Here is a 26364-nt window from a genome sequence, read left to right as displayed (position 1 = left end):
TTCATAACATTAAATGCTGGCCATTGGATCCGACATGGGCCGATCCAACGGCTGGCACTAAATCACAAATCGGTGGACCAGCAGACCCGAAAATGCATTGAGGCCCTTTTCATTTGAAATCGGGTCCGGCTCATCAGTGGAACCCAATCGGCGGATTTGCAAAAATTTGGTTAGCGGTCCCGATATCCCTTTACACTGTGCTTTATAACTTTTCGGCTCCATCAGTCGAAGCAATATATGGGGCAATGCGAAGTGGGGGCCACGTGACAAGATCTGGACCGTCAGATCTGGGGCCCGATCCAACGGTCCTGGATCCGTCAGCGGATCGGCAGTCGGAGGGACCGGGGGGCAGCATATATGTGATCGCCGAAATATGGCAGACCCAAAATGCATTACAGGCCCACTTTATCTCTTTTCGGGTCCGACCCATCGGGACCCGCATATCGGCGGATTTTCAATTGAAACGGGTCCGCGGACCCGAAACCCTTAACACTGCATTTACATACCATTTCGGCTCCGGCTCGTCGGGAGCCTTCCTTTCGCTGCACAAGGGGCCCTTACGGACCCGAAAACCTCATAAGCTGCGCCTTTATAATATTTCGGCTCCGCTGGTTGGAGCCATATACAAGGGGTGATCGCCGATTAAATATGGGCCGTTGATCTCTGGGCCTGAATGGGCGGCTGAGATTAACTCGGCAATTCGCTATCGGCGGGGTGGAGGGCCATATATATATATATATATATATATATATATATATATATATATATATATATATATATATATATATATATGCATATAAAACAATAAAACTGCAAAACCCGATCGCCGACTTGCGATCGGCGATGGGCCATCGGCTCGGAGCCCGTCGGCAATACAAAATAATGCTAACACATAAAATCGCCCAACCTCCGACAGTGATATCACGTCGGAGGGAGGGCACCTGCCTTCGGAAAGCTGCACATATGGCTTGTTACATGCCACTGCCCCCTCCCGATAGCGATATCGCATCGGAGGGGGACCAAAAAGACCTCTTTCTCATCGGAGCACGCATTTTATTAAAATGCAAAGGAAAAATGAATTCAGAGGGGTAGCCTTTGGTGTTTTGGATGGATTCTAAGGCATCGGAAGGGGTCCGATGGCCAAAGAAAGGGAGGATTTTTTCATTTGTAGAAGGTTTTTAATGATTTTTGCATGGTTTTTGGCAACTTTCATGCCTTGGAAGGAGTCCAAAGGCATTTAGGAGGAATGTGATGTGTTTTGAGAGGGTTTAGTGGCCAAAGAGGGTTTCATGCCTTATAAAGGCAAACCAAGGCCAAAGGGATGATTTTTATACATATGAAGGTAAACTATGCAAAGGAATGAGTCCTTTTGCATTTGGGAGATGGTTAAGGAGGAAAAAGAGGGTTCTTGCTGAGTTTCTGATAAACTTAGCAATTCCCAAGGACGAATATGGTTATTTGTCAACCAGGGGGGAAGGGATAAGTATATAGGGGAGTTATATACATAGTTTTAGTAGGGGAAGGGGAAATAGATGGGGAGTTACATAATAAAGTTAGTAGTTAATATGATAATGATGAGGAAAAGCGCTAAGAATGATGTCTGAGGCTATCAATGGGGGAAAATGACTGATAGAAGAAGTGTGAACATTCCTTTAGTGAAGCAGATCTTCACCAAGGCAGATGATATGGAACATGATGAATCTAAGAGGTATCAAGCAGATCTTGACCTCTTTTAGGGGAAGTTAGTGAGTGATTTGGGGAAAGAGGAAGAAGGGGAAGTTAGACATGCATTTCTTGAAGTCCTTCAACTGAACAACTGCCTTGAACTTGTGATATGATAGATATAACACTTGACAATATGAAATGGATCACAAGCCATGATTCTGCAACCACAAAGCTACCTACCCGACCTACTCACCTAGAATTTTCTCTTCTTTTGGTTTGGGTGCACTTGAACTAGCATACCCAGCTTTTCATTCTTTCTTGTTGCTTGTGCTCCTATCTACTTCTACACTTATTTCAGCCAGGGGCTCAGATTAAGATGTTGAGCACCCTTGTTTCTCTACCTAACTACAAATCTACCAAGATTAAGCTGTTTGGACAGATGTTCATTCTCTATATTCTACAACATGAAATTGAAACCCAGGGAAGCCAAGATTAAGCTGTTTGGCCTTTCCCATGCTTGAAAACTGATCAAAAATGGATTACTTATCAAAACTGGAACAAAGCAGTAGCATTAAAACTGGCACACCTTCATGGATACTTCTCTGGTCATCTGTAGCAAATATGGAGCATTGCAGCATGCATAGTACGACATATTTGGCCTGTAAAAATGTCGATCATTAAAGATGATTAACCTGCTGCAGCAGGAGGCTAACATGTGCAACCTTCCCTGCCACGCAGCTCAGTGGTTACTCCATCCTGCAGTTGATAGAGGGTTTCTCGAGGTAGAGCGGTCAAATTCAACCCCCAACTTTGCATGTCACCCTCAGCTTCAGTTAAGACAACACCTGCTGGCAACACTAAAGTGTTCATTGTGTGACTACGCACCATCTGCTCAGCTGCAGCTGTATCATCTGCTAGGTTTGGTATCATCCCTCCCAAGGGTCACACCTGTAATGCTTGTAGCTACACTCTGAGCTCCCCCAACACAGTTGTCTACTCTGTCATCATCTCCTCCAATGTGCCGGTAGCGACATTGTGCACTGGTTCGCTACTGTCAAGAAATTCTTTCTCCAAAGTCTTAGCTGTTTTGGACTTCTTGCGTGCATGTGGCGATTCCTTGTTGTGTGACCTTTTGCCTTGGGTCGATTTTGTGGTAAATTCGATGTGTTACTATGTCTCTGATTCCTTTTGCCTATCCTGTTCTAAGGACATTTCCTGATATTTCGTGGTCTCATCGGTAATTACTTCCTGGATCACCTCCTGCAGTGAAGTAGCCTTTTGTCCCTGACATGTCCTTTCTGCCAGTTTACTGAGTCGTAGCTGGATTTCCTTCTTTGGCTACTATGCTACCATCCTTTCTAATGTGGCTCTGTCTGGGGCATGCCACTACGGAGGCCATGCTGCCAATACTTCGTAAATTGCATCGTCTGTTGCAATGAATGGGAGCTTGACCCATGTTCGCTTTGGATCCTTCCACACCTGAATATATAGGTTGTGCATGTCTGCTTTGAACTCGATCGTGCTTTGCAAATTGTTGTACATTGTTGGGGACATTCATAGTCTGCGAGCGATCCATGTCTGGATACTCACTTCCATGAATATTCAAAATACCTTGATCTCTTGGACCCTCGTGGAGTCCTTTGTAGCCCAGAGTGAGGTAAACCGCACTGCTTTAGGTAGGTTGTGCTCAATGCTGGGAAACAAGCTACCCTGCGGAAATTCTCCTGCAACCAGAAGGATTGATAGTAGCAACCATGCATAATGGAAATTCTTACCTTTTTCCTGTGCTTCCTTACAATTTGTCAAAAATTCATCACATAATAATCGTGCTCAGTTGAACTGGACTCCTTCTACACACTGCTCCGCAAGCGCAATGACAGGGGTTAGCACCTCATCTGCACATCATTTCCTCATGAGTTTACTGGCTATTAGTTGGGTGGTGACTCACACCCCTCAGTCTTTAATGCTCGCTATTACATACCCATGCTTTAGTTTTTCCAACTTATATTTAGCCTTCATTATTTTTGCAAGATCCACATCGCTACTCGTTCCGGCTATGTCTATGGGGTCGTTCCCCTTAATAGGCAGCTGAGTAATCTGGTGTACTAAATCGTCTATGATCGGAATTGGCTCTTCCAACCAGAGATACCCATCATGTACCAAGCAGAGTAACTGTCAAATCACAAAAATGGTGATGGCCACGCAATGATAGTGGGGTATCCACCTCAAATTAAGTAAGCCCGCCTTTTCCACACCTAGTAACCATTTCCGCGGTAGTAATTTGTCTGCAACCAATTGGGGGAACTTGTCGCTATCCACTAGATCCAAATCTTCAAACTTGATACTTGGTACTCGACCCAGCGACAAACCATCAAACCTTATCTCATCCGAAAGAAACGTGGTCTATAGCATACTCTTTGCAGCATCCAGGTCCTTCGATATCTTGGTCGTCCTCTTCCATGGAGATACATATGGGGGTAATGAAGGTATGTGGAATGCATCTTCTTCTTCCTCATCTTGTGCTTCAATCTTAGCGATCAAGGCTTGTGAATCTTCGTCATCCTCGTCGGGTTCGGTGGTGATTGCTTTGCCCTTTTCGACTACTGACATTTTACTGAATCTCAGTGATACTCTGACTAGCCCCATCGTCTGCTTGTTTTTCTGGGGATGCAATGTGCATGGGGATTTTGGAACCTCGGGGGCCACAGCCACCTCATCTGGCTCCTCCTGGGTTGGATACAGTTGTTCTGCGAACCATGCTCGGGTTCTTGCCATGGTACTCATGGGATGCCTAGTAGCAGGGTGTTTGCTGGTCTTCACTAGTTCAAAAATCACATATCCTAGTGTTGTCCAAAGGGTTTTATAGTAGCACGTAAATTTGAATATATCCCTTCCCTCCACTTCTAGTTCATTAATATCTTCTAGGCAGCAAATCTTTTCGTATCTATCTCGGAACTTCTGTCTTAATGACCTGCCGCTCGCTCCACTCTGCCGTAGCTGGAACTTCTTGTCAGGAATAGTGGCGTTAGTGGTCACCTGCCAACCTTTCCATGTAGTAGCATAACCCCTTTGGCGCAGTCGCGATCGTGCTATCTGAATGGCCCTACACGGAACCTTATTTCTGCGCCGACCTTCCGCAGACTTGTTTATAGTTCCATGCCTTCTTTCCACTATGGGGGGCACTGAGACTGTGCTTTCCACAGCTAGTCAGGTGGTCGCACCCCAGGTGTGATGTCTTAGCATCCTTGCTAGCCCTGGCTATAGGAACCTTTCGAGTGCCTTTGTATCCTTTAGCTCCTTAGGTGTTGTTGCGTGGGGTACACTCCTCCATTGCTGCATTGGCAGTCATGATAGCAGGGTCACAGCTCGTCCTATTACCAAGGTAAACCTGGCCAGACCTAGTGCCCTTATGTGTAGATTCACGTGGCCCGCTTGTGTGACACCGTGTTTTATTTTGTTGATTCCTTTCCCTAACATCGTGCTTTTCCTTCTCTACTGCACCCATTTTTCACTAATTTCACGAAGCCTGATACTACCGTGCCCATTCTAGGTTTCCTCTTGTCTTACTATTAAGAAGCGCACATTCACCTCCCTCCTGTGATAGGTCCATAGACTCTCTGGTATCCGTAAAGTCTCAGTGGATCATCTTATGCTATTCGTGTGCCCTCTTGCTTTCTGACTGGTTTTGTCACAGATAGCTGGCAGGCTACATTATTGCGGTGAATTCAAATTTTTGCTTCGTATGCAGTTAGGCATTAGCACGCCATACATCCACACCCTATTTTACTGATGGATGCTCACTCCCTTTTGTCCTCCAACCCGACCGTGTTCCCGCCTCCTATATTCGCGCCACTTTCCCCTAGTCTTTTGGTGTATACTCCACCCTTGTGCAGTTGTTGCACACGGTGACCCCATTTGCACACCCTACTTTTCTTCCAAACTCACCGGTTCACAGTGGTCTACTGGTGCCTCCGCTTTCGTTGCACCTTCATCAGTCAGCCACTCCCTTGCTTCTATCATTTCATAGCGTAGTGATATAATCATCATATTATAATTGAGTGTTGTTACCTCATGCAATCGATTTTTCCATTGCTCAATCTCTTCATCGGAGTCTGAGGTATAGGAACTGTCATGTTCCCATGAGATTCTCCCGTCCGCTGTCGAATTCACCCGATCCTGATCTTGCGTTGTGTTTTGGTAGATATGATCCAAGTCCTCATCACATACGGGTTCAGTGTAGCATGCTCCTTCAACTAGATCCAGCAGAACGACTATGCGTAGAGACTTTTTCTCAAACGTCATTTTTCAGTCTTTTAAATTAATGACTCCATTCATGTCCGTGGCCCAATCTATCCCTAATAGTACTAGGTAATGGTTACTGTCATCCACAATTTCTATTACCTCAAAGTCTATTTGTGTGCTCACGCCTTCTATATCTACTGTGACTCCTTGTAGTCTCCCCATGGGCAAGATCTTTTATTGCTTTGCCATCCTTAATTGAATGGGAGACCACTATAATGTGGGCCTACCCATGCGTTCCCATGTCTATTTAGGTAGGACATTCGCATCTGACCCTAAGTCAAGAATGACTTGATCCATCTCATAGTCGCCAATTTGGGCAGTCAACCACATTTCCCACCCAGTGCGCAAAGCATGCTTGCCTAGCTTCCTGATCATGCGTGGTTCACCGGACCCTACGCATATAGTTACCAATTCTTGCAATCCCTTCACCGCTTTAGTGTCCTATAGTGGCTTCATGCATGTCTCTAGAAAGGCAGTTAGCATAGAAGTATCTAGCTTCAGCTCAGTTTGGTCCTTGCTACTTGAAGTAGAAGGTTCCATGAAGCTCTTCTTAGCTTCCATAAATGTTTCCTTCACGTGTTCCAAATCAAATTCGGGTTGCTTTGTAGGGGCCTTGTGAACCCATGCATCCTCCTTAGGTTGCTTCCCCTTATCTTCTCCCATAGCCGCACCTCTTCTGAGCATCATGTTCACGTTAGGATCCTCCTCATGCGGTTCTGCCTTCATCATCTGGTTGTTCTGAGTGGGAGTAGCCTGAAGCACCCCTTTTTCCCACATTTGTGCAATTAGTGTGGGGAAATATACTACTTCATGATCGAATTGGTAATAGTACGAGCAGCATGTTCTGGTCGGGTTCATGCAATCTCGCGCGTAGTGCCTAGGTTCTCCATAATTGTAGCAAATTAATTGTCCCCGACCTCGTCCAGGTCCCATTCCTCCTCCTCCTCATCCACATCCCTGGAATCTGCCCCGCATTATTGCTGCAGCTGGATCCTGACCTCGCACCTCAGTCTGCATCCTATAAGCAGGTGTCCAATCCATTAGCAACTCATAACTCCGACAATTGTGTTCGTCATGGCCCATCGATCTACAAAAATTGCAAAATAGCTGCTGAGGGGGTTGTATAAGTTTCAGCAATAGATGACAGTTGTCCGTGGTGTGCTTTCCCCCCACTTGGCAGATCGCGCACCAGAGTGCGGCCGCCATGCTTGGCCCTACTTGTGCCTCTGGTTGCAATGGCATTGGTCCCCCTCCTGCCAGATAGTTTGCGAATATTGAACAGTGATCCTTATCATGACCCTGGCCTTTAAATTTTATGCACCATACCTCTGCGCGCGCTTCTGACTAGGGCGCCTTATCTTGTTTCAAACTTTGCATTTCTAAGCATAGGTTTTGTAGTTACGCGTGGATTTGTTGAACTCCCAACCCCAGATCCTGTATTGGAGTTTCATGCAAGCTCATCGCTGTCTCCAATGCTTCAGCTTGGGTTGATATCTTTTGCTGTGAGAGCATCGTCCTCAGATGTGGTGTCAACGACACCACAAACCACACGTGGTGTTGCGCATCGGTCAGCGTCATGTTAGCCTCACAGATTGTACTTTTCAATCTCTGATCCAGATCCCACAGGGTTTCACCAAGCATCATCGCGATCTCCTTGAACCTAATGATCGACTGCATTTCCAATTTTGGTTGGCTAAATTCTTTGTTCAGCGCATCCTAAATCGCCGCTATTTCCATATTCGAGTGATCACTAGAGTACTTTATATACCACATCAAGGTGTGGTCCTGTAGCGTGCTAACCAAAGAAGCCTTTTTGATGTTCTCATTTGTTACACCTTGGGCTTCCCATATAGCCTTTACCACAAACCAAAACTGATCTGGTTCCTCATTTCCTATGCCTCTAAGTACCGGCAACTTGATCGCACCTACAATCCCAACCCTCGGTAGTGGTGGCGGTGGGGTAGGTGAAGATGGGTTAGATGTAGGTGAAGTAGGTGATGGCATGGATGGTGGTTGTATTAGTGGAATGTGCTACTTTATCAATCAAACTGTGCTTCTCGGAGAGAACCCTGCGAGCTCCTCCTTGCTTTCTCGCGACAGTGGAATCAGAGGACTCTCTTCTGATCCTTCAGTCCCTCAATAGCCTCTTCCGCTCCTCATTACCCTAGAAATCAATGGATGCACATAACCCATTTTTCACATAACAACATTTTAATCCAAGTATTCAATTATTTTATGTACTTACCCCGTAGTCCTTGGAGAAAGCGCCTTTCTGCCTCACTGTAACTCATAGTTGTGTCTATCGCAAACTCGGCTATAAATCCTCCTATTATTCGATCCAACCAGTGATCTACTGCCTGTGCGATTTTATCTTCAGATGCTTCCAGCCTACGCACCAACTCTGGAGTCCACACGATGGGATGATCTAGTATGCACCTTCCCTAACTGTCAGCTAGCCTCACGATCCACTCATACAGTTTTGTCAAGAATGACATGAAGAAGATCTTGTGGATTTCTGTGTATATGTAGTGATCCAACCACCTTTCCTCAGATATCTACGAATTTCTATTTTCCTGTACCACGAACCCGTGAAGCTTCTGATCCAACCAATCTTCAAGCTCTTTCTTTGTAGGGTTCTAGCATTCTGACATCAAACATCCCTCAGGCAGATCCCAGTCCCGGCAACGGAACCATTTTTTGGCTTATTAGGCCCTGACCTAGGTTCAGAAGAGTGATTAGCCAAACAAATCCCACAACTACTGACCCTTTCGGCAATAGCTCGCAGAGTGCGGACTGAGGTCTCACTCGAGGTAGCAGGGGATGGTGCTGGAACTAGGTTTCCACACCCTTTGGATGTCTTGATGTGGTTTGGAGGGGTTGCAAACCATTCTATGGCCTCGCGCCACTCTACATTATTATCGGGCTTCCACGTAGATCTGCGTGGGTGTACTTTCTTATTAATGAAATTATTATAGATCTGATCTTCTTGTTACAGTCTTTAAGAAAACATTTAACAATAAAACCCAGTGCACGCAATTATAAAAATATGTACACTCATATAACAGATGCATAAACAAGAACATAATAGATCCGAGATACTTCAGAAACCACTTATCTTTATTAATATCTTTCGCCAATACGACCAGCTCCGCCCTACGCACTCAGCTGTAGGGGTCCATGCACACAGTTGTGGACTCTACCAGGCCTCTGCGCACACAGCTGCAGAGCCTCTATCTATCTACCAACACCCTTGACTCAGACTTACAGATGCAGAGAATATTGTCTTCAAAAACCCATAACATCAAGATCCAAAACAAAACCTTCCCAAAAAACTGAATTCTAGCCATAGAGCCTTGCTCTAGTTATACATAGGCTGACTCACTTCCTATTTTTTAAATTATTCTTGGGTGGACAACCCTTTGACTTGACTCATTACAATTCGTGCTCCGCGCACTTCGTGGAGTCTTTACCATACTTTTTCCCAAAATTGTGGACTTTGAGTCCCAAAACCGTTACGCGAGGCCTCTGCTACCCAAAAATAATCAAAGGTCTTACTTTGATCCTGTGCCTCTTATAGTTCGTGAGGAACTTGTTGCACAGGTAGTGCACCGAGTTGAACTATATGCCCTCTGTGCACTAAGCCACTAAAGAGACCACTGGTGCTGGAAGCTTGTCCATGCAGCACTTCTTCATGACTTTTCCAGCTGAAATTTGAGTGGCAACCTTCATCGCGGGGTTAGTAATGCTGGTAATGAAATACCCGCGTGGCTTATTGACAAGTTTGAACTTTTCCTTCATCTTCTCAGCAAGGTCACACTCACTCATTTTTCTACCAAACGCCTTGGCCGGATTCAGTACTGAATGAGGTAGTAATGTGATTTGATGGATCAACATATCGGTTATGGGGATTGACTCATTTAGCCACAGGACACTGTTGTGCACCAGGCACAACAACTGCTTAATGAGAGTTAGGTTTATCGGATAACAATGGTAGTGAGGCACCCATAGCAAGTTGAGTAACCTTGATTTGTTAACTTTGTGAATCCACTCCACCGGCTCTAGTGCGGTGACACCAGACTCCTTGTAGAAAACCCTCCTCATGAAGTTGTCTATTGCTAGGTGGGGGAACCTGTCGAGGTCTGCTAAATCCTAATCTTCAAGCTTCAAATGTGGGATCCATGCCAAGCATGAACCATCAAAGGGTAGGTTCTCTAGTAACAGGGGTGTGTTAGGGAGGAGTTGTCCCTCATTAGGGTCCTTCGATACTTTTACTTTGCCCTGACGTGGAGGGATATACTCTAGCATCTTAGAAATAGGGTCTACCCCCTCAATATCTAACTCTTCCACACCTTCCTCTGCTTCCAGGTCTACCACCTTCCCCTTCTCCTTCATGCTTGGGTTTTATTTCCATTGCGCCTATGTATTTGCATGTTTCCTTAGTGACTTGTGCATTGAAATCAACTTCTTTTGCTTATCCTTCTTCAACTTAGGGATCTCTCTCGTAGGTGTAGACTTCGGCCTAGGCGACCTTGGTGCCATAGGCACTATTTTTGGAACCTCCATACTCACAACCTCAGGGGAAGACCCTTCATAGGCAACAGTCTCTCTAGCACTTTAAATTTCTGTGAGACCTGGTCCTAATATGATCTCGCGGATAAGCTTTCTGTCTGACTCAAAATACCAAGTGAACATTGTGCTTGCGAGCAAATCCTCAAAGAACTCACGATTCATGCGCAATAGACAACACAACTCAGAAATTATCAGAATGAAAAGTGTTTCTCACTAGATGGCCACCTATAATTTATAGGTGAATTCGAATTCAAATTCTACCATTCCCCCAAAAATTCGTCCGTAAATGCAAGATTGGCGAAAAATTCCCAAATATTTCACTCTTGATTTCATCCTTAAATTCCAGCCTCCCACTCCTCCTAACCGTCTTCTGGCAGTCAAATCATGAACAATGATGGTAACGGTCACTTTCTGGCTACATTGCACAGTCTCTGCCCCTATAACACAACTCCCTTCGCACTTCATCTGGTACTGTGACACCCTCCTATTTCGCCCAGACCCCTCATCGCGCAGCTCTACAATCTGGGCAGTGTAGTTTATAGTCTCGCACCTCCTTAAAGTTGCCTGGAGTGCTAAGGTTGTGCTATCATCATGTAGTCATTAGGCTAGATCCCCGGTGTATGGCTTTAATTGGCTGCCATTTCCCTTTCCCAGAAATGGATCTCCATTCAATTTCACAAGCTGAACTACTCCACCATCGGTAATCTCCTTGATCACATATGACCCCAACCAAAGCGTTTGAAATTTTCTTGGAAATTTAATATAATAAAACTAAATCATTTACCTTGAAGGTGCGCAGTTTGATGTGCTAATCGTGCCAAGATTTTTCGCGTTCCTTTTGCACCTGTTGATGTAATCTAGCCAAAAATCTATCTTGCTCGATCTCTGTCAGCTATGAGAGCTGCTCTTCTAAGGCTCTGTGGTTTGCTTTCCCTGTGAATGTTGCTATGCATAGACTAGGCACAATATACTCCATAGGCATTCTTAGTGGGGCCTGACCCAGGTTTGGAAGTGATTTAGCCAAGCAAATCCGGTACTCTGGCCCTTTTGGCAACAGTCTGCAGAGTGCGGATTGAGGTCTCACCTGAAGTAGTATGGGAGGGTGCTAGAACTAGGTTTCTGTACCTTGGGGATGTCTAATATGAGGTGATTGGAATGCGGTCCAACCTTTTCACTTACTGCACTACGCACACCTGCGGGTACTCCATGCCCTATGCTATTGTCTTTGCACAGGTCTAGCTGTAGCGTGACTCGTGTTATTTACCCAAGTATTCCTTAATTAGGCTCTATTAACTAATTACTTAGATTAAATTCACATATAAGCATTCATACACGTATTCATCCAGTGCGCACAGAAAATAAACAGAGTACAAGTAATGCATAACATCAAAAGACAGATTCAAGAACAGATGCATACAATAAACTTCTCTTTATTATCTTTCAATTCCAAGTACAAACTCAGCTCCGATTTGCGTACTTAGCTGCAGGGGTCCGTGCACTCAATTGCGGACTCTACTAGGCCTCTGCTCACTCAATTGTAGAGCCTCATTCTACTCCTATGACCCAATACACTTAAGATTCCACTCTAGGCTCTAACAATGCCTTCGCTATTCTATCTATTCTCTATTAAGCTTCACTCCCTTTACACTTAAAGACTCACTCTATTTATACAATCCCATGGTCCGTGAACCATGGGTAGGCCAACACATCTTTACATTAGATTACAATTCTTAGGGCAAACAACCATATGACTCAATTATACAATTAGTGCTCCACGCCCGTACTTCACGGAGTTCTACACCATATTTAACCAAAACTTGGGCTTTAAGCCCCAAAACCTGTTGTCGGGGATCCCATCCCCAACAGGCCCACAACACAATAATCATGACTCATCCCCAGTCACTCTACTGGCGCGGAAATCTTGGCCCGGAGCCCCTCCAACTATGCCTATGTTGCACGAAGGTCCGCAGCGCACTGTTCTGCCATCTGCTGGATCTGCTCTACTCTTTCTGTTGAATGCTAGCTTTTAGGGAAAATCTGTGTCTTAAAGCATGCATCACCTTCATTTGTGTGAGCTTTCATTTGATATCGGCAGTGATGTGGAAAGCCTCATCAACCCAAGGCTGGACACACACTTTAAGTACTACCTCTTTTTATCGTGTGGCATCCACCTATTCCTTCAATGCCTTCACCTACTATAGCTTCGCTAGCCGCTGGGTTAGGACAACTATCTATGCCATTCCACGCACACTATCATACTATTCTTGAAGCTCCTACACCCTTGTTTCTAGGCGTTGTATGCTGGGGTCCTCCTGTAAGGAAGTGAGGATCGCGAAGGATTCTTCCAGCATACCCATACAGGTCTGCACTACCTGTCCTATTTCTTCCAACCCTTTTTGGATAGCGTCAACGCATTGTTCCCTAACTTCCAGGGGTGTGGATTACTGTGCCTTTAATCACAGTTCAACAATCTAAATATTGAGGTCTAGTTGTATTCTCATTGCTTCCTCCTTTGCCTCACAGAATCCACTAGCCAATCTGTGAATTCGCACTCCAACTAGTAGGTCTGTCACAATTTCTAACTCTAGAGCGTGGCGACATGCTTCCTCTACTATCTTTTCCAGTTGTTGATTCTATGCCAGTGCTTCATCACATTGTAGACTAAGCTGCTCAATGTTGATGCACTTTTCACTGAGCATTTGTACCGCACGTCCTTCCCTAGCGCGGAATTCTACTGTCACTCCATCCTATAGCTAGTATAATTTATCCCACAGAAGGGCAGCCAAGTTTAGGTCAAGTCCCTTGATCCGGCCCGTCCGTACTGTCTACTGTCAGTGCTCCTTTTGGTAGTGTGACAGTGTTAGCCATCTTGGCCCACAAAAACTGCTCAGTTGTCGATGTTCCTATGGCACCGTAGGTGGCTACCGTTCCCTCCTGTGGGGGACACACCTGAATTTGTTGCAACTGCACCCTGAGGGCCCCCAACACATTCTGCTGCTCCGTCATTGCTTCCTGGAGTGCTTCCCTGGTGACCTCATGAACTATGTCATCAATGTCGTAGAGGTCACCCTATATCAGTGTAATAGGTTCACTGTCCATTTTGGAAGCTTTGGTCTTCTTCCGTGGGCCTGCTCGTTCCGTACCGTGCTGCCATTTTAGTTGTGTAGATGTCATGCTTGGGTTTGCATCTTCTATTGTGTCCTCGGTTCTCTATCCCATGGTTAGGTCTGGGCCTCCTTCTTTCCACGTTGTGGTGGGCCCTATTGCCTATGCTATTGCTTCTTGTTCGACGCCCTTGGTCTGCTTTGTGGCAGCCTTTGCTGCCTCATGGAAAGCCCTTACCTCCATGGCCAACTGCTTGTTGCACTTCTGCTGAGCCAACAACTTGGTCGTGTAGGTTTTAACCCTGTACAGAAATTACCTGCATACGAATTCTTAAACAAAGAAAATAAACAATGCGAGAGCATAACCCATAAAACACATATGCACAGAGATTTTTCCCTGGATCCCAAAACCGGGACTACCAGCTTGATTTTTCATTATGTTCCTTTCAATGTTACAATACATATTTATACATGCCGAAGCATCCAATACCATGGACCGAAAAACCATCGCGTCCAATACCATGTGCGAAAATCATGCACAAAACCATAGGTAGGTTAGTCGTGGAAAGAATATAACACAACCCAACAGGTCGCAGCCTCCTCTTTTTGTACCATTGTCTTATCGCATGTCGCCAGATCTGACACGCACCACTCGGATGGTCATAAGTTGAGCACAACGAATATGGAATCATCAATCACAATGAATGGCAGTTTGGTCTAGTTCTGCACCGGATCCTTACGGGCCTTGATGTACATGTTGTGCATATCTGCCTTGAAGCTTGCAAAGCTCCGCAGACTGTCATACATTATGGGGGATAGGTGCGGCCTCTTGTTGATCCACATTCGGATGCTCGCCTCCATGAGCACCCAGAAGATCTTGGTCTCACGGATCCTCATGGCATCCTTCATCGCCCAGAGCGATGCATATTTTTCTGCCTCTAGCAAGTCCTATTTAAGAGGAGGGAACTGACTATCCTTAGGCAGTTCCCTTGACACTAGTACGATGAACGAGAGCAACCACACGTAGTGGAAGGTCTTGCCATGCTCTTGGACTTCTTTGCAGTTGGTGAGGAATTATTCACAGAGGAAGGTGGCCTAGTTGAATTGGACCCCCTCCATGCATTGTTTGGCCAGCACGACAACTGTCGTTGGTACCTCGTTACCGCAGCATTTTGTCATCACCTTCCCAGCTAGCAACTGGGTGGCTGCATGTACCCCTATGTCTGGAATGCTACTAATTACGTAGCCTCTCTGATTCTTTTCCAACTTGTATTTCTTCTTCATAGCCTCTATGAGCGCCAAATCTCCGCTTTTGCCAGCTATTTCTGCGGGGTCCCTTCCTTTACAGGGAAGCTGAGAAATCCTGTGGATAAGCTATGTCATTATGGGAATGGGCTCCTCCAGCCATAGGTACCCATCATGTACTAGGAAAAGCAGCTGCCTGATGAAAAAGATCATAATCGGTGTGCGGTGAAAATGCAAAACCCATAGTAGGTGGAGTAGCCTAGCCTTCTCCACACCACGTAGCCATTTCTGCGGTTTTAGTGTCGTAACAGACCCCTCCTTGCTTTGTGTCATGAGGTTCTCAGTCTGTAAATGTGGGAACTTTTTGCCATCCGCGGGGTCCCAATCTTCAAATTTCATCATGGGCACACAGCCTAGGACCGAGCCTTCAATCAAAATTTCATCTAGGAGGAAAAGAGTTTCGAGTGCACTCTTAGTGGCATCCAAATCCTAGGGTACTTTTGCTTTCCCCTTCCATGGAGGGACATACTTAAGCAGTTTTGTTGTAGTGCACACTGGCTAAATGTCTTCCTCCATTTCTTCATCTGGCTTGATCTCTTCTACAAAATCCTAGAGGTCCTCCTCCTCCTCATCTATCTCAAGATTAACAGTCTTGCCCTTGTCTTCCATAGACAGTTTACCAAACCACGATTTCATGGAGACATGTGGACTGGTCTTGCTGCTTTTGGATCCTTTTTGGGCCTCAGCATTCGGGGTGATTTTGGAATTTCCGGTGCATCCCCCCCTGCATCATAGGGCTCTGCATGACTTGCTCGGTTTTTGACATCATTCTATTCAGGAGGTCCTCTGTCTCCTTCGGTAGTGTCTCAAACACTGAACTTGCTCTCAAAGCTTCCAAATTCGTAAGGTCCATAGCCACTTGATAGGGCAACAACTGAATTCTCAAAATTCCAAGGGTTGTTCACTAGATAGCCACCTGTGATTTATAGGCCTTTTTGAATTCAAATTCGACCGTTCCCCCCATCTTCGTCCCATTAATGATATATTGGCGGCAAATCGTCCCAAATCTAATTCTAACTTTGTGCCTTAATTGCCTGTCGCCCACTCCTCTTTGCCTTAAATTGGACATCTTGTCATGAACACTGACACCAACGATCACCTCCCAGCCTACCCGCATGGCAGCGCAACCCCCTCTACATGGGAGCGACCCTTGTGACATGTCGATCCTGCGTGCAACCTCCTTATCGCGCAGCTCCCTCACAGAATCTTCTAGAGTCTCATGCTCTCTTTCAACTGCGTGGAGCACTGAGACTGTGGTCCTGATGGATAGTTAGGTGGTCGCACCACCCGTGTGAGGCTTCATCTCACCTTCCAGCCTAGTCTGTGAGCGCTCCTCAATTACACTCACGACAGTAAGCACCGGGCATTCTTCCTAATGTGGTGCGCTCCGCTGGTTACTTTGTCTGGTAAGGCATGGTTGCAGCCATGGTAGCAGAGTCACAAAAGCTCGGCAACAATCCTCTAATGCAGTAGTATGGTTGTCCGTACCTGGTCTTGTCATTCTTAGTTTATTGACAAGACATTCCTGCACAATTTCGTGTTCTAGTCTTTTGATCTCAACATCCATTAACATGCTTTTCTTCCTTAGTCATACCTGATCCTCTTCGAGTTTGTGAAGCTTAAGGTTCCCTCACCAAATGGATTCCTGTATCTGCATATATTCACCCTTGCATAGCTTCATAATTCCTTTGTCCTAGTCCTCGCATACTATCCCAACTGTGGGAACTATTGCGTGAGGATTCCTTTCCTCCAAAATTATGGTCTTGACCCTACTCTTCAGTTTCAGAATCATCCCTGTGCTCAAGTTTTTACCCATGGCCCTATAGGCCCATCGAATCGCTGGCATGCATAGGTCCCAATCAGTTCATCTCACCTGGTGAACCTTGTTCAAGATTCCGCATACCTTCTTGAATGCTTCTACAAGGCACGTTTGTGGTGCGCATCGCCTTTCCAATTGCTGTGTCCTATTCTAGTGTGCTCGCTGCCCTACACATGTCTCTACTCATCGAGACAGGTGGGCACGCAAGGTCCTCTGTCCTTGCTTACCGACTCTTGTTCAAAGCTGGGTGCTTTCAAATCGTCGCTGCATCATCCTTCTACATTTGTGCCAGTCCTCAAAGTTTCCTTGATGTGTACCCCACCATCGCGTAGGTGTTGTGCGTAGTGCCCACTTCAACGCATCGAACCACTACTATTTGGGTACCGCGCTTTCGAATTTGCTTAGGAATTTTTCCACCACTGTCAATCCATCATATGTTGGCAGCTCTCTTGCCTCTGTAGTCATGTAATGTAGTGATCTAACCATCATGTTTAAGTTCAGCGTTGTCATTTCGTGTAATCGATTCTGCCATTGCTCCAATTCTTCATCTAAATCAGAAGTGTAGGAGCTTTTGTGCTCCCACAAGATTCTCCAATCTATAGACGGATTCACCCAATCCTGGTCTCATGCAGTTATCTTGTAAATACAATCAAGATCATCGTCATGCACTGGTTCAGTGTAGCTCGCTCCTTTGGCTGGGTCCAGTGGGACTACTACGAGTAGCGATTTTCTTTCGAAGATCATTTTGTTCTTCTTTAGGTTGATAACTTCATTCATATCGGTGGCCCAGTCTATTCCTAACAGCATGGGATAGGGATTGCTATCATCGACAATCTCTATTACTTCAAAATCAACCTGCACGCTTGCGCCTTCAATATCAACTGTTACCCCTTGCAACCTTCCCATGGGAAAAATCTTCTATTGGTTCGCCATTTGTAATTGACTAAGGGACCATTGAAGCGTGGGCCTGCCCATGCATTCCCATGTTTGCTTTGGTAATAAATTCACGTCAGAACCCAAATCTAGGATTACTTGATCCATTTCATACTCACCAATCTGTGCAGTCAACCTCATTTCTCTTCCAATGCGCAATGCATGCTTTCCCAATTTCCTGACTACGCGCGGTTCTCCTGAACCTGCACACCTAATGATCAATTCCTGTAGTCCTTTGATTGCCTTGTTGTCACGCAGCAATTTCATGCATGTCTCTAGAAATGTAGTGAGCATTGAAGGGTCAATTCCTAGCTTTGGTTGATCCTTACTACCTAAAGTGGAGGCCTCTGCGAAGCTCTTCTTAGCTTCCATAAATGTCTCCTTGGCGCGTTCTAAGTCAAACTCGGGTTCCCTTGTAGGAGCCTTGCGAACCCATGTACTTTCCTCTGGCTGCTTCCCCATATCTTCTCTTATGGCCATACCGCTTCTGAGAATCATGTTTACATTTGGGTCCTCTTCACACAACTCAGACCTCATCATTTGTATATTCTGAGTTGGGGGAGGCTAGAATACCCCCTTTTCACGCATCTTTGTGATCAACGTAGGACAATATATTGTTTCATGATCAAATTGAGCATAATACGTACAAGATATCCTCGTTAGGTTGCTACAATCACAGGCATAGTGCCTTGGTCCTCCGCAATTGTAATAAATTAACTATCTGTGACCCCTTCCTAGTCCCATTCCACCTCATCCTCGACCTCGCCCCTAAAATCTAGCGCGCGCCATCCCCACATTTGGATCAAGGGCTTTCATTTCGGTTTGCATCCTATAGGCTGGGGTCCGATCCATCATTAGCTCATAACTGTGGTAAGTGCGCTCATCGTGGCCTACTGACCTGTAGAAATTACAAAACAACTGTTGGGGTGTCTATGTATACTTCTACAACAAATGACAATTATCTGTCATATGTTTCCCTCCTATCTGAAAAATCGTGCACCATAAAGCGGGTGTTTCACTCGGCCCTGCTTGTGCCTCTGGTCTCAGTGGCATTGGCCCTCCTCCTACCAAGTAGTTCGCAAATACTGGACATTGATCCTTGTCATGGCCCTGGCCTTTGCACTTTATGCACCATACTTCCTCAGGTGCCTTTGGCCGCAGTGCCCTATCCTACTTCAAGCTTTTCATTTCCAAACACAAGTTCTGTAGTTGTGCATGGATTTGTTGAACTCCCAACCCAGGGTCTTGTATCGGGGTCTCATGCAATCTCATTGCCATTTCCAATGCTTTGGCCTGGGTGGAAAGTTTCTGTTGTGACAGCATTGTCCTCAAGTTTGGTGCCAGAGATGCTACAAACCATGTGTGATGCTGAGAATCCGTTAGCGTCATATTGACTGTGCGGATCGTACTCTTCAGCCTTTGGTCCAGATCCTAGGGGGTCTCACTCGGAAGCAACGTGATCTCTTTAAACCCGATGATTGACTGTGTCTCTGATTTTGGCATGCTAAATTCCCTATTTAGCGTGTTCTGGATCTCTGCTATCCCTGTGTTTCGATGGTCATTAGAATTCTTGATATACCATGTTAATGCGCAATCCTGTAGGATGCTCACCAATGTAGCCTTCTTAATATTTTCGTCCTTGACACCTTGTGCTTCCCATACTGCTCTTACCATGAACCAGAATTGGTCTGGATCCTCATTCCCTACTCCTCTGAATATTGGTAGTTTGATCCTGTTCGCCATACTGAACTATGGAGGTGGTGGAGGTGGAGCGGGTGGCGATGGAGGTGAGGGAGGTGAAGCAAGTTGCAGTGTGGGTGGAAGAGGTAACCTCATAATGCACTACCTTATTAAACTAACTGTGCTTCTCGAGGAGACCTTGGCGAGTTCTTCCTTGCTCTCTTGTGAGGGTGAAATTAAAGGACTATTTTCTAATTCTTCGCTACTTTTGTAGATCTTTCCTCTCCACGTAGTCCCAAACATTAATGTATTCGAATGACCTTTTTCTCACATAATAGCATCTTAATCCAAGTATTCAAATACTTAATATACTTACCTCGCGGTCCTTTAAGAGAGAATCGTTCTGCTTCGCTATCGCTTCTGGTCATGTCTACCACAAACTTAGTGATAAATCCCCCTATTATCTGATCGAGCCAATGGTCCATAGCTTGTGCTATCTTATCGTCTGAAGCTTCTAGTCTGTGCACTAATTCCGGAGGCCACACTATTGGTTTATCGAGCCTACACCTTCCCTAGCTGTCGGCTAACTTCACGATCCACTCATATAGCTCAAAAGGAAAGGATGCAAAGAAAATCTCATAGATTTTAGTTTACAAATAGCGATCCAGCCACTGTTCCTTAGATACCCGCGGATTTCTGTTTTCCCGCACCACGAACTCATGAATATTCTTATCCAACCACTCTTTAATTTCCTTCTTTGTTGGGTTCCAGTGGCATGACATCAGACATACCTTATGTAGATCTTGGTCCCGGCAACGAAACCATTTGTTGGCTTAATGGGGCGCGACCCAGGTTCAGAAGTGATTTAGCCAAGCAAATCCTGGTACTACTAGCCCTTTCGACAATAGTCTGCAGAGTGTGGACTGAGATCTCACCCGAAGTAGTATGGGAGGGTGCTAGAACAAGGTTTCCACACCTTGGGGATGTCTGATATGAGGTGATTGGAACACAGTCCAACCTTCACACTTACTGTGCTACGCGCACCTGTGGGTACCCCACGCCCTGTGCTATTGTCTTCGCATAGGTCTAGCCGCAGCGTGACCTGTGTTATTTACCCAAGTATTCCTTAATTAGGCACTGTTAACTGATTACTTAGATTAAATTTTCATATAAGCATTCATATGAGTATTCATCCAGTGCGCACAGTTAATAAACAGAGTAAAAGTAATGCATAACATCAAAAGACAAATTCAAGAATAGATGCACAGAGTAAACTTCTCTTTATTATCTTTCAATTCCAAGTACAGACCTAACTTTGCCCTGTGCACTCAACTACAGGGGTCCGCGCACTCAGCTGCAATCTTCCTAATCCTACGACCCAGTGCACTTCAGATTCCACTCTAGGCTCTAACCATGCCTTCACTATTCTATCTATTCTCTATTAAGCTTCACTCCTTTTACACTTAGAGCCTCACTCTATTTATACAATCCCATGGTCCACAGACCATGCGTAGGTCGACACATATTTACATTAGATTACAATTCTTAGGGTGGACAACCCTATGACTCGATTATACAATTCGTGCTCCGTGCCCGTACATCGTGGAGTTCTACACCATATTTGACCAAAACCTGGGCTTTAAGCCCCAAAACCTACTACGGGGGATCCCATGCCCAACAATAGGCATCACAACCTCTATGCCATAAACCAACCTAAACAGTGTCTAACCCATAAGCTTCTTACAAGTAGTTCTATAGGCCCATAACACAGTTGGTACGCGCACGTCCTAATCATTCCTTTGCGCATTGCAAACCTTTGTCACTGTGTTCTCCAATATCTTATTAAATTCCTCAACTGTCCCATTGGTCTGAGGATGATATGGTGTACTCTTCTGGTAATAAACTTGGAACTCCTCTATCATCGCGCTGATCTCTCTTAAAGGGTGGGACCACTGTGGTGAAGTAAAATTATAAGTGCGGACACAAACGAATTCCTATATCCCGATAATGGGTCTAGCCACAATAGTTACATTCTATGGAATATTTCCTTAGGTTAGGATCAATCAAGAGGACCTACCTCTTGGTTGCTTATCCTGCTTGATGATGTCCTCGCTTGCTCACTCCAACAATCTCTCACTTCCTTCTTCAAGCTCCTGAAACAAGTAAACAACAACAACACACAAACATAATAATAGACAAATTGAAATCCAACCTACTTAATGAGTCAAGAAGTATCAAGACATGAATATGTAGTATTACAAAACATGTAGGAAATCAATCGATAGTTGCATATATTAATATCAAAGAGAGATTACAACCATTTGTCTTGACATCACAGTCTTCCTCTCACAAGACTAGGTTCCCACACACTTCTGCTAGCACTTCATGATGGCTTCAAACAACAATATTTTAAAGACTCTTCCCTTTAGGCTTCACTCCAAACCAAACACACTTCTCCCTCACACAACTAGATGGCTACAACTAGTAATAGCTTGCTTGTCAAACCAAAATAGTATACTCACACTCAACCAACACTCTAACTATGTCACTAGTTTGTGCTTGGGAAGAAGGGAGGTTTATATAGGAAATATGGATGGGAGATGGATCCTCTTCTCATGGGGGAAGGACTTATCCATTTGGGTAGTTTCATCATTATAGGGGAAAGGAGCCCAAACTGTAATCCTCGACCCCATCTGGCCAAACCATTTGCTAAACTTCTGTTACGGAGCTTCTATAGATGGAAGCTTCAGCTCTAATTTAAAAACCTTTCCATAACAGGACCGGCCCGACTAGAACACAACGCAGTCACACTGATCAAAGCGGGGAATAGTGCTAATCTCTGCACATCGACGCGGGGGAGACAAAGGCCATTAGCGTCGGTCTTGTAAATTGGGCAAAATAGAAGTTTCAAGGAAAATGGTCCAAAAGGGAAATGATCTGCTCATGAAGAGGGACATAATGGGTGTTTCTCCATGAAGGAAAAGCATGTGAGGTTCACTGTAGAGGTCCTCTAGGATCAAGGAATGGGGAGTATAGGGACAGTGGCAAAATGATGTGTAACAAATGCCCTCTAAAGTGTGAAGGCTAAACTGGAGTGAGGGATGAAATGCTTTATAAATCAATGCGGGGAACCAGTCTCCCGTCAGAAAACCTGTAAGCAAGTATAGATACATAGACTGAGATCTCTGTTAAATGATACATGAATTGTGGCATGGACACAGCCATCCATAGAATGATCATGTAAATGGATCCAGGTATGGGCCCATCCATCCATCAAAGAGGATCATAATGAAACCAAGGTATGGTCGTAGCCATACAATATTGAGAAGGATCAGATATGATAATTCATGGTCTCGTCGCAGCCAGCCATCTGAAAGAGACATGCATATCATCATAAACCATGTCACACCACTTCGCAACCTGAACTTCGTGTAATCTGAGTCCATGGTCTTGCGCTCGAGCACAACTCGAGCAAAGTATAGATTCTAACATGCGAATAGATGTGTTGATGTCAAAAATGCTAGAAAGTCGCTTGATTACCAGTCAATGATGTAAACTATTAACAAGCATGAGACAAATCACCAATAATGACAATGGCCCTCAAGGTACTATCAGCACAATTCACGGAATTTGAATACATGAACTAAAGTCGAACATCCACAAAATCACTCGATCGAAAGCCAATGATGTGAACTTGTCGTCGAGTGTGAAGAGCCTACCATTGAGGCATGCAAGCTCTAAGGTACTGGAAGGGAGTCTCTCAATCAACTTCCCAGATACTGAGCTGATGTCGACAGAAAGTGACCATGTCGAAGGAGGGCCATAATGAATCCCACATCATCGACACGAGATGAGAGGATGCAAAATGATTTTGGATGATACAAAGAAACAGAGGTAAGTGTAACCACAGAAGGACAACTCTTGAACATATCAATGACACAACTGGAAGTTTTGTAGCTTTTGGAATGTAAAAATGAATGGCCCAAACCCAGGAAGGTCAACAATGTAAAGGAGGATGTCCCAACCTAACATGAAGAAAAGAGTGTCATGTTCAAGAGTACGCTACCGACACAACTCGATAGATTTCCAAACTTTTCCCCCACCATTTTTGGCAAGTACCTCAATTATTTTTTATCGCAAGCTTGAAGGTAATAACATGTGCTTGCACTATAAGTTCATCCTTCGGCTGAATCCAACCTAATAAGTTTAATGAGCCCTAGGAAGGAGCAGCTCATGTTCGTCATGGTGATGAATCTGATGTCGTTTAATAGTTTAAAGAGTCCAACAAAGGGGTAACTCAGTACCTTTTTCATGTTTAGACAGTTTGAAAAAGACACGTAAAAGAAAACTCCTACATGGTCCCTTTTCGTACATTTGTGTCTCTTGAGCCCGAAAAGGTAGAAAACAATACTTGAGAGAACCACTTGACCATTTCAGTCAAGGAGTACTTTTTTCGTAAATAGTGGCTCCCAGCCCAAAAAAGGGGTAAACTTGTACTAGTTGCATGACATTTCACATCCGCTAACGAGTTCAAAATGACAAGGGCTTGGCCATATTTTCATTTTTAAAGGGTCGGAAAAGAGTTGAAAGCGGACCCCACATTTTATTCTCTTTAACAAGTAAAAAAGGGAAAAAATACTCGGCAATATTTTCATATGAGTTTAACGAGTCGAGAAAAGCGCTGAAACATGACTCATCGCCATCGTCAAACGTCCATTACTTTTCATTGCACAAGCAAGGCAAAGTGTATTATCGAGTCCTTGAGGCAAAATAGGTGAAAAATATTTACAAGACTTGATATTTTCATGAAAAAATGAGTAAATAGGGGAAAAGTAAATATATTTTTACCATTTACCTTTTTACCTTTGCAGTGAAGACTTTTACCCTCTTTTGCCCTAGTTTTTCCGAAGCAGATTGCAAGAAATCCAGGAGGCCAATCGACGAGCCGTCAGCTCCAGGTAACAGCCGAAGCCCTGAGCTCCATTTTCATGCTATTCATTTATGATTTTAACCATTTTTTTAGATTTTTAGCGAGGTTTTTTAGAAAAAAATTTGTCCTCAGTCGGTGCCATTTTCGGGCACAGGATCACGCCAGCCGAGGGTTATTTGCATGGCCATCTGTGTCGACCGATGCAACTGTTTCTAAAATAGGTGCACTGGTACTGTGGATAAGGCAAAAACAAATTTTCTCAAGAACTGTCTGTTGTGGAGGTAAATCCTCTCTGCGGACAGAGATGATCCCTACTAACCCAGACTGGGTCTAGCAACAATCACATAATGCTATCACGCAAGTCCCTAATTGCAAATACAAAGTGGATGGTGAGAACTTACTTGGATTCCAACGCTAGTGTTCGTAGAAGAGATGTCGCCCTCGTTCCTTTGCCTTGGCCAGTCACGATCCCCACGATCTCTGTGATTGGACACCTGCACATGAAAAGAACAACACAAAAACAAGCGTAAAATCTAGTAGATGCAATTATATATCGGTCATAAAAGATATAACTCAACATCAAACATAAGACAATGAGAGTGGAACCATAATGATAGTCATCTATTATTAATAAATAACAAAGAAGAATACAACCATTGTTCTGACATCAAATCCTCCTTTGGCTGGGTAGTCAGCTACACAAGTCTTGCAAAGCTTGTTGGGATGAGGAACAAGCCTCTCTCTCTTTGGGTGACAAGAATCTCCTTACTTAGATTTGGCCTTATGGGTGCAAAGAAGGATCTTGCAACTTCAAACTCTCTATCACTATGCTGGGACTAGAGCTATTGTAACTAGCTTGCTCAAGGCATAGAGGCAAGCTTTTATAGATAGAGAAGAAAGAGATAGGATCAACCACATTATTCATGGGATTGGCCTTATCACTTGGAAACTTCCATGAAAGGTGGCAAACCACTTTCCCTTCTATGGAGATTCGAAGCCAAACCATCCTAGCTCAACATAGATTTAGTTGGTGAATGGGTTGAAGAGAACCTTTGGGCCCTTGTTGGTTAAAAACTTTACTCAATTCGGTTGGCGCGAGTGCGACTCTGAGACAGAGCGCCAATAGCGCGCCCCTTTTAGAGGATTTCCCTCATTGGCACGGGCAGTGAACTGTGGACCCGCGCTAATGCAAAAAGAGCTGTTTTCATGGGTATTTTGCAGGAGATGTCTTCAGGGCATATGAAACTCATACTTAGAGGAATATGATGCAAGTGATTTCAGGCCATGTCACTTCTCACAGGTCCCGGAATGAGTCCTTCAGTGTACGGGTGAGGGGGAACAGGGACTGTGACAAACGGTGACAAATTGCTGTGTAACAGATGCCCCCTAAAGCATGAGGCCAGAGAGAGAGAGGGGTGAAATGCTTTACAAGAACATGCGTGACCAAAAACACGGCTGCCGGAGAACCTGCGTAAAGAAGTACAACTTATATCTCAAGTACATGATAGGTGTCGTATGGGCGCAGCCATCCATAACAAAGTACACAATAAACTAGATCCAAGGTATGGACGTAGCCATCCAAAGAGGATCGATAAAGAGACTCAGGCATGGTCGCAGCCATCCAGTGAATGAGTCATGTAATGATCATAATAAGCCACAAATCGCAGCCTGGATTCCAACAAACAAAATCCAGGGTCTTGAGCTCAACCTCGACTCGAACGGGGTACAAGTTCAAGCATGTGAATACATGAGTTGGAGTTGAACATGCATGAACATCGTCTGATTACCAGTCAATGATGAAAACTGTTAACAGATGTGAGAGGTACCACCAATAATGACAATGGCCCTCAAGGTACTACAGGTACAATCTACGGCGTGTGAATTAATGAGCTGGCGTCGAACACCCTTAGAATCATTCGATCGGAGGCCAATGATGAAAACCTCTCGTCGAACACGAAGAACCTGCCATTGAGGCATGCAGGCTCCAAGGCACCGAAGGGAGTCTCTAGATCAGCTTCCTGGATAATGAGCTGAAGTCGACAGGAAGTGACCTTGAT

The sequence above is a fragment of the Pinus tabuliformis genome, chromosome 6 (assembly GCF_031772625.1).
Source record: "Pinus tabuliformis cultivar Carrire ecotype Pingquan chromosome 6, CPIR1, whole genome shotgun sequence".
In the NCBI taxonomy this organism is placed as follows: Eukaryota; Viridiplantae; Streptophyta; class Pinopsida; order Pinales; family Pinaceae; genus Pinus; species Pinus tabuliformis.
This window is presented reverse-complemented; position numbering follows the sequence as displayed.